This window comes from Dendrobates tinctorius, unplaced genomic scaffold (assembly GCF_039654945.1).
Source record: "Dendrobates tinctorius isolate UK_male_01 unplaced genomic scaffold, ASM3965494v1 ptg000038l, whole genome shotgun sequence".
NCBI lineage: Eukaryota > Metazoa > Chordata > Amphibia > Anura > Dendrobatidae > Dendrobates > Dendrobates tinctorius.
In genome coordinates this window covers 2,119,939-2,128,186 of record NW_027361706.1, presented here as the reverse complement: position 1 = coordinate 2,128,186, position 8,248 = coordinate 2,119,939, and positions in this window count along the sequence as shown.

Genomic DNA, 8,248 nt, shown 5'->3' with positions numbered 1-8,248 from the left:
CTCTGCTGTAAAGTGTCATATCACTGATCTGACACTTTGCAGTGCACTGTGTAAGATCAGCGATCTGACATGTACTGCAGGAGGCTTTCTCAACGCCTAATCTCAGCAGGCACTGAGAAATCCACCTCCCTGCAGGACCCCGAAGGCCCCCGCGGCCATCTTGGATCCGGGGGCCTGCACTGTTCCCTGCGTGATTCTTCCCTATGCCCATGTTTGATCGCAGTGTGCCAGGGGTTAATGTGCCGGGGGCAGTCCGTGACCGCCTTTGGCACATAGTGCCGGGTGTCAGCTGTGATAATCAGCTGAGACCCGGCCACTATCAGCGGCGCTCCCCCCGTGAGCGCTGCTGATCGCTATGACGTACTATCCCGTCCATGGGAATTAAGTCCCAGGTCACATGGACGGGATAGTACATCATATGACAGAAAGGGGTTAATATGGAGCATCTTATAGGGCCACCATTAACCTTTGTGCAGCATTATATGGGGCATATATTAATATGGAGCATCTTATGGGGCCACCATTTTACTTTTATTAGTATCTATTTTTATTTTTGAAATTTACCAGTAGCTGCTGCATTTTCCACCCTCGGCTTATACTCAAGTCAATAAGTTTTCCTAGTTTTTTGTGACGAAATTAGGGGCCTCGGGTGATGCTCAGGTCGGCTTATACTCGAGTATATATGGTATGTCAAATTGGTAGCTAGACCCTAGTGGGTCTTGCACAGTGTCATTTTTACTACAGTCCACAGATGTAATTTAGATCCCTAATCTCACCTCTGCTTTACAAGCATGATGAATTAATAGGAAAAACACATGGTATTGATGGAGCTGTTGTTTTCCTGCCAAAGAGACTCAATAAGATCAATGAGGTGGTTAGCCGCACACGGAATGGAGAAATAGTAAAGATGACAATTAGTTTCACATTTGAGTTAAAACTCTCTTCACCAATTTGCTTTCACTTTTACAACATTATATTCCGAAGCCTTGAAGAAAAAGATGAATATACTGTGAAGCAAATAGGTGTGAATAATTATCACCCAATTGATGTTACATAAGTCAAATCAATCCTATAAAGAGAGCACAACACTCAGGAATAGCTTGGTTGTTGGTGCTCAAGTCGGGTATCCAACCCATCAATCAAAAAATGACAAAAATCTTTGCAGTCAATATGTGAAATATTCAGACACTTTTATTTTGTGCATCCAGACAGAAAGGTTTAAACGTTTTCGGTCCAGCATAGGACCTTCATCAGAAAAATCTCGTTTACTGAAATAAATAAATCCTTGCAATGGTAGCCAAAAGAAGGACAAAGTAGAGAGTCTGGATGGCCAGTGGAAATGTTAAATGGCTGGCGTCTGGAAAGCGTATGTGGACTGAGCCGTCCAAAGTCATAAGTCAAAACATACACAACCTAACAATGGGGAATTGATTTACCACCAAAATTTTGAAGTATGAGACTAAGATAAGATAAGATAATCCTTTAATCGTCCCACCAAGGGGAAATTCAGAGCATTACAGCAGCAAGGCAGGAACAAGTACAGATACAGATGCATAAAGGCATTACACTGACAGTAGGTAGGTACATATACGAAAAAAAAAAAAAAAAGATGTAACCGGACTATCACAACTTTGGATCTATCAGTTCACTGTTTGGGTCGTTCTCCATTTTGGACAGTGCTGGTTATACAGCCTAACTGCAGCAGGAAGGAAGGACTTTCGATAGCGCTCCCTCTCACATTTAGGATGAAGTAGCCGGTCACTGACAGTACTGCACATCTTTGTCACGGTCTCATGCATGGGATGGGAATCATTCTGCACCATGTAGCTCACCTTGGCCAGTATCCTCCTGTCGCCTACTTCCTGAACTGGATCAAGGGGGCATCCCAAGACAGAGCTGACCCTTCTAATCAGTTTGTCCAGCCTATTTCTGTCCCTGGTTGATATGCCACTACCCCAGCACGCCACACCAAAGAAGATGACTGATGCCACAACAGAATTGGAGAAGGATGCAAGGAGTGCCCCTCTAACTCCGAAGGCCCTCAGCCTTCAGAGCAGATAAAGCCTACTTTGGCCCTTCCTGTACACTGCATCCAAGTGATGGGCCCAGTCAAGCTTATTATTGAGGATCACACCAAGGTACTTATAGGTGTCGACTATCTCAATGTCATTTCCCTGAATGTTCACCACTACTGGTGGATTTTTTCCCTTGCGAAAGTCCACCACCAATTCCTTGGTCTTCACGGAATTAATCCTAAGGTGGTTCCTCTGACACCACTCCACAAAAGCTTGGTTAGTATCTCTGTACTCTCTTTCATCTCCTCCTGAGATGAGGCCTACTATTGCAGAGTCATCAGAATACTTCTGCAAGTAGCAGCTAGAAGAGTTGCACTTAAAATCCGCAGTGTACAGTGTGAAGAGAAAAGGGGCAAGAACTGTACCTTGAGGTGCCCCTGTATTGCAGATCACTGTGTCTGACACACTGTCCTGAACCTTTACAAACTGAGGTCGGTTCGTGAGGTAGTTAAGGATCCAGGTGGAGAGTTGGAGGTCCACGCCAACAAGGCCCAGTTTGTCTCTCAGTAGAGCTGGCTGTATGGTATTAAAAGCGCTAGAGAAATCGAAGAACATTCTCACAGTGTTCCCAGGTTTCTCCAGGTGAGAGAGAGTCCTATCTAGAAGGTGGATAATGGCATCATCCACACCAATGCCCGGCCTGTAGGCAAACTGGAGAGGGTCCATATCCGAGCTCACTAGAGGACGGAGACGTGTGAGAACCAATCTCTCTAGTACCTTCATCAGGTGTGATGTCAATGCTAGAGGTCTATAGTCGTTAAGGTCTTTCGGATAAGGTTTCTTCGGAACTGGTACCACACACGATAATTTCCACAATTGTGGTACTATACCTATTCTCAGGCTCATATTGAACAGATATGTAATGATCTCACTCAGCTGGTGCCCGCAGGTTTTGATTAGCCTTGCACTGATGCCGTTGTGAAGTACAGTATTCAGATGTACAGGACATCTTGTTCTCCGGGATCCATTTTTGTGCTTGCGACGCCATTTTGCTGTTTACGAGTTAAATTTTGTAACTTAACTGGATGAAAGTTCACGGCTGTTATGAAACCAGACTGTTCCAGCTTGTACAAGATATAAGATATGAGATGAGACCCTAAAAGAATGTGCTATTGTTCTATATTCTACGTCACGCAGCTAGGGACATATTCTGATTCTCTTGCAATACTATTGGCTTACATGTATTACGATTCTATTGGTAGCTGTATACTTTGCATAATTAAGCAGAATGCTATGTAATGTGAGATTCAGTAAAGGGGCTCAGTGATCTGCCTCGATCCTCCCGTACAGAGACCCCCGTCTCCGTGTGGTCATTCCCAGTTGCTAGCAACGCCCTGTGAATTAATTTGGAAATCACTGGCTCAACCGTGAAGGGTTAATTTAGCCCTACCTCAACACCGTCAGGACCTGCAGCCTTCAAAACTTTGATCTTATCCAGTTCTTTTGCAACCTGGGTACTTGTGAAGAACAGACCCTGGCTCAGTTGACAAGTTGCAGCAGGGGGTGAGGTTATTGTAGCAGAGAGGTGTGAATGATATGCAGGGGCAGGAGCAGCCAGTGTGTGATTAAATCTGTTAAAGAATAGATTAAGTTCATTAAGCCCCTCTTTATTTACAACCATCCTGGCGACAGTCTGTCTATGCCCAGATATAGACTTTAGACCCTCCCAGACTTCATGAATCCTTTTCTGTGACAATTTCAGTTCAATCTTTGTCTTATAATTAGCCTTTCCCTGCCTGATTAGATTCTTCAGATCTTTCTGCACCTCTCTCAGCCTGCCCTTGTCACCTGATCTGAAGGCCAACTTCTCTTTGAGAAGAGCCTTTATTCCGGGGCTGATCCCTGGTTTATTGTTAGAGAAGCACCTCACTACTTTTGTGGGTACCATGATGTCTACACAGAAATTAATGTAGTCCGTTATACAGTGTGTGAGACCATCCATGTCATCACCATATGAATCTTGCAGCACTTCCCAAGTGGTTGTTTCAAAGCAGTCTCTCAGAGCATCATCACTCTCCTCAGTCCATATCCTCACTGTGCGAGTGACAGCAGGTTCTCTGTACAAGTGGCTTGTACACGGGTTGGAGGTGCTCTAGGTTGTGATCCGATCTTCCAAGGGGCGGTAGGGCTGACGAGGCATATGCCCCTCTCACATTGGCAAAGAACAAGTCCATTGTTTTGTTGTCTCTAGTGAGGCAGGTAACATACTGTGTGCAACTGGGTAGTATGGATGCTGGAGACTAGGAGACAAGATGACTAGTGTCATCTTGTGGACTGATATGAGCCGCAAAGTCCTTCAAAATGAAACTGTTCTGGATGTAATGATGCTTGCATTAAAGAACTGATTGGCCAGATATGTACGGGGTCAGGATGACCGGGCTGCGGGTACATGTGCTGCATCGGGTCTGGAATTGTCAAGGCTGCGTCCCCTATTTCCCAGGGGAAGGAATAGGGGAACGGACAGACCCCATTACCCAGGAAGAGGGGGCATGTTTAGACAGGGAACCTGTCCGGAAGCTGAGGAAAAAAATGCAAAGTAGGAGTGAGTCCCCAGCTGTGAGCGTGTGAGCAGCAAGGGGGGCAGTGCACTACGCACCCAAAGTGCCAACGCCGCGTCAAACTGTAGCAGACGGACAGACCCAGTGACCTAGAGGCAGGGGGCCAGCTTAAGAGAAAGCGGGCATGACAGCAGAGATTTTTGGCGTGGACAAGCAGAGCATAGGAGGCTGAGCAGTGTGCTCCATCCTTAGAGCACTGGCGCTGCAAAGGGCTGTTCCCGTTGGCTCCCGCCACTAAAAGTGATACTGCCAGAGAGCGAGGCGCTGTGTGCCCACTGACCACCAGAGAGCGAGGCGCTGTGCGTTCCTTGACCATGAGTACCACGCACGTGCGCATTAGAGAGAGCAAGTTCATGCCACGTGTTCAGCGTGGACAACCAATAATTATAAGGCACAGAGGAATGACAGAGGACATTGGTGCGGTTAGCAAGGTACTCCCTCAGCATTTTCCCAAACTTTGCACTCTTTGTGAGAGTCCCCCATGCCTCGGGGTCAGGGCGATGGGATGGTCTGAGAAAACTCTCCCCGAACTTTGCCAGTGTACCACTGCGTCTGCTGGATTGGAGTTGTGTCTCTCTCACCTGTACTCCTTGCTTCGCCAATGAACTGAGACCTCTGCTGTCAGCGTTTTCATATGGGAATTTTTTTAATAATTCCGCAAGAAGGGCCCTCTGGTCCTCCAACATTTTAGTACACCTGTCTCCCTCTGGAATAAGAGATATAAAGTTTTCCTTGTAGCGTGGGTCTATAAGTGTCACCAATCAGTATTGCCCATCAAGCAAAATTTTGAAACTGCAAGGGTGACGGGAAAAGCAGCGTAACATAAACTCAGCCATGCGTGTAAGACTGCTAACAGTCAATACTTCCGTGTCCTTACCAAGAGTACGACTGACCATGATCTCCTCCTCCTTGTCCTCAGGCCTCCACGACTTTTGACTAACCTCAGTAATATCATTGTAAAAACATCATCTTATATATAAAGCTCAAAGTGTGTATGTATGTATGTGTGTGTGTGTGTGTGTATGTCCGGGATAGGCATCCGCACCATCGCAGCTACAGCCACAAAATTTGGCACAGTCACATGTCTGGACCCCGAGAGCGTCCTAAGCTATGTTGTGAGGTGAAATTTTAACCCTGCGCATTCCAATTTACCAAATAATTGTGCCCCTATCTACATAATGTGGAAAAAGAGTGTGCGTGTCAAGCCTCGCCCCTCATTATGATGTCATAATGCCCCTATCTGCATAATGGGGAAAGAGTGTGTGCGTGTCAAGCCCCGCCCCTCATTATGATGTCATAATGGTTGCCATGGCGACGCTGATGTCATCATAGGTTGCAAGCCCTGCCGCTCATTATGATGTCAAAATGGTTGACTATGGGATGGAGGATGTGTGATGGGTATATGGGCACTGGACTATGGGATGGAGGATATGTATGACGGGTATATGGGCACGGGACTATGGGATGGAGGATGTGTGATGCGTATATGGGCACTGGACTATGGGATGGAGGATATGTATGACGGGTATATGGGCACGGGACTATGGGATGGAGGATGTGTGATGGGTATATGGGCACTGGACTATGGGATGGAGGATATGTACTACAGGTATATGGGCACAGGCCTATGGGATAGTGGTTATGTATGATGGGTATATGGGCACGGGACTATGGGATGGAGGATAATTATAATTTGCTATAACTAACCACAGTTAGTAACTATGCCCAGGCAGCGCCGGGCTCTTCAGCTAGTTGTAAATACATTCTTGTAAATATACCCCTGTAGTTTTTATCTCCCCCACCTCATTGTAAATTGTAAGTTGTCACGAGCAGGATTGCATTTTTGGGGGTTAATTATTGATATCGTTGTTACTTAGTGTAGAATGCAAGCTGTCACGAGCAGAGTCATTTTATTTTGGTTTAATTATTGTAATATTGTTGTCGTTATTACTTAGGACTGTTGTGCTTGAAACTGTTAAACTGCAAATATGTTTGCTCTATATAAATAACCACCAACTTGGTGGATTCCTCAAAGTTTTGGAGGATGGCACATATGTCTGAAATCCATGTCCACTCCTGAGATCTTATGTGTGAAGTCAGAACTGATTGCCGACAACCTTGTTGATGCTGGTAGATTAGTCACCAAATGCCCTCTTCTGCTCACAAATCCTTTCCAACATCTGCAGTGTAGAGTTCCATCCCCTGAGGACATCACACACCAGTCAGTGAGCCAGAAGCTGCAAGCGCCGCTGAGGCACAGCAAGGACGGATGAAGATGGAGATGACTTTCAAAATGGGTACGCAGAGAGTTGTACTTTTCTAGCAGATCTGTCAGCTCTTTGTCGCTTTTCAGAAAACATTGACTAATGAGATTAAGCGCATGAGCCAGCCATGGCACATGTGTGAGCTCGCATCGCCACAGACCAGCCACCAGGTTCCAGCCATTGTCACACACAACCATGCCTGGCTGTGGGTTCAGCGGTGTCAGCCACAGATCTATTTCAATGTGAAGCGAAAAAAGGAGAAATATGCAGCACTCACCGATATAGCTGAAAAACTGTGCGTCTTTATTTCACATAAATTCCATCAATAGTTAAGTGGACATGCAGGATGTTAGAGGAATGCTAGGGGAGGGAGGTGCCGGACAACGGCCATTTCGCGATTACTCGCTTCTACTGGTCCAAGACTGGAGTGCTGCATATTTCTCTTTTTTTCGCTTCACATTGAAATATTCATGTTTTCCATTTCGTCCCTCTGGACAACACCATGGAGGAAGTCCTCCCTTGACCTATAGCGGGACAGGATCACAGAGAGGTTAAAAGGTCCCTCCAGCCTCCAGTGTTTTTCATGTCCCAAAGGGGACGGTCGTAGGAGAGGTTGCTCCAGGAGGAGTGAAGATAGAAGGTGAACGTTTGACGGGGCCCAGGGGGATCGGGCGGCTGGGCCAAACCTTCCCCCTGTCAAGCAGCCCGGGGCTGAAACCCTCCTAGGGGGGTCCCTCAGCCACAGAGACCAGGGTGCGGACGAGGCTCCTGGGTAGAGCCGCTTCCTCCCACAGTCGAGGCTCTCGGCTCTGATGCCGGCCTGCAAGCCACTGCTACTTACGGAAATCGGGGGAGAAGAAGGCGTCGCTCCTCCGGTAATGCCAGAGCAGGTCGGCGTGCGTTCCGCTGTAGAACGCGGTTGTGCAGAACGAGACAGGCAACGGGCGAGTTTCCTGGATCTCGTGGGGCACAGGAGAAGAAATCATTGGCAGTAATGCAGCATGCCTGACGGGACGCCGCTTCCCTCCATGGTGGGCACTCGGCATTACCAGCTCCCCCTGTTTTCTAGCAGGTATGGAGCCAGCACAGGTAAGTGCACGGTGGAATGCTGTTGATGGCCTAGGCCTCTGGACGGATGCTAGTCTCATGCCTTTGTGCTGAAAGCTGCTCAGGTGATGAGGTATTTGTTCACATATATGCAGCTAAGCCTTGCACCTCTAGGCTATAATAAGGCCATATGTCCAGGTTACATCTCATGGTTCGACTTAACTACTCTATCCATAGGAGGACACAGGGGGTTAATGCAGCACAGTGTCTCCATGAAGGCCCTCCATCTGCAGCTCAGTAATTA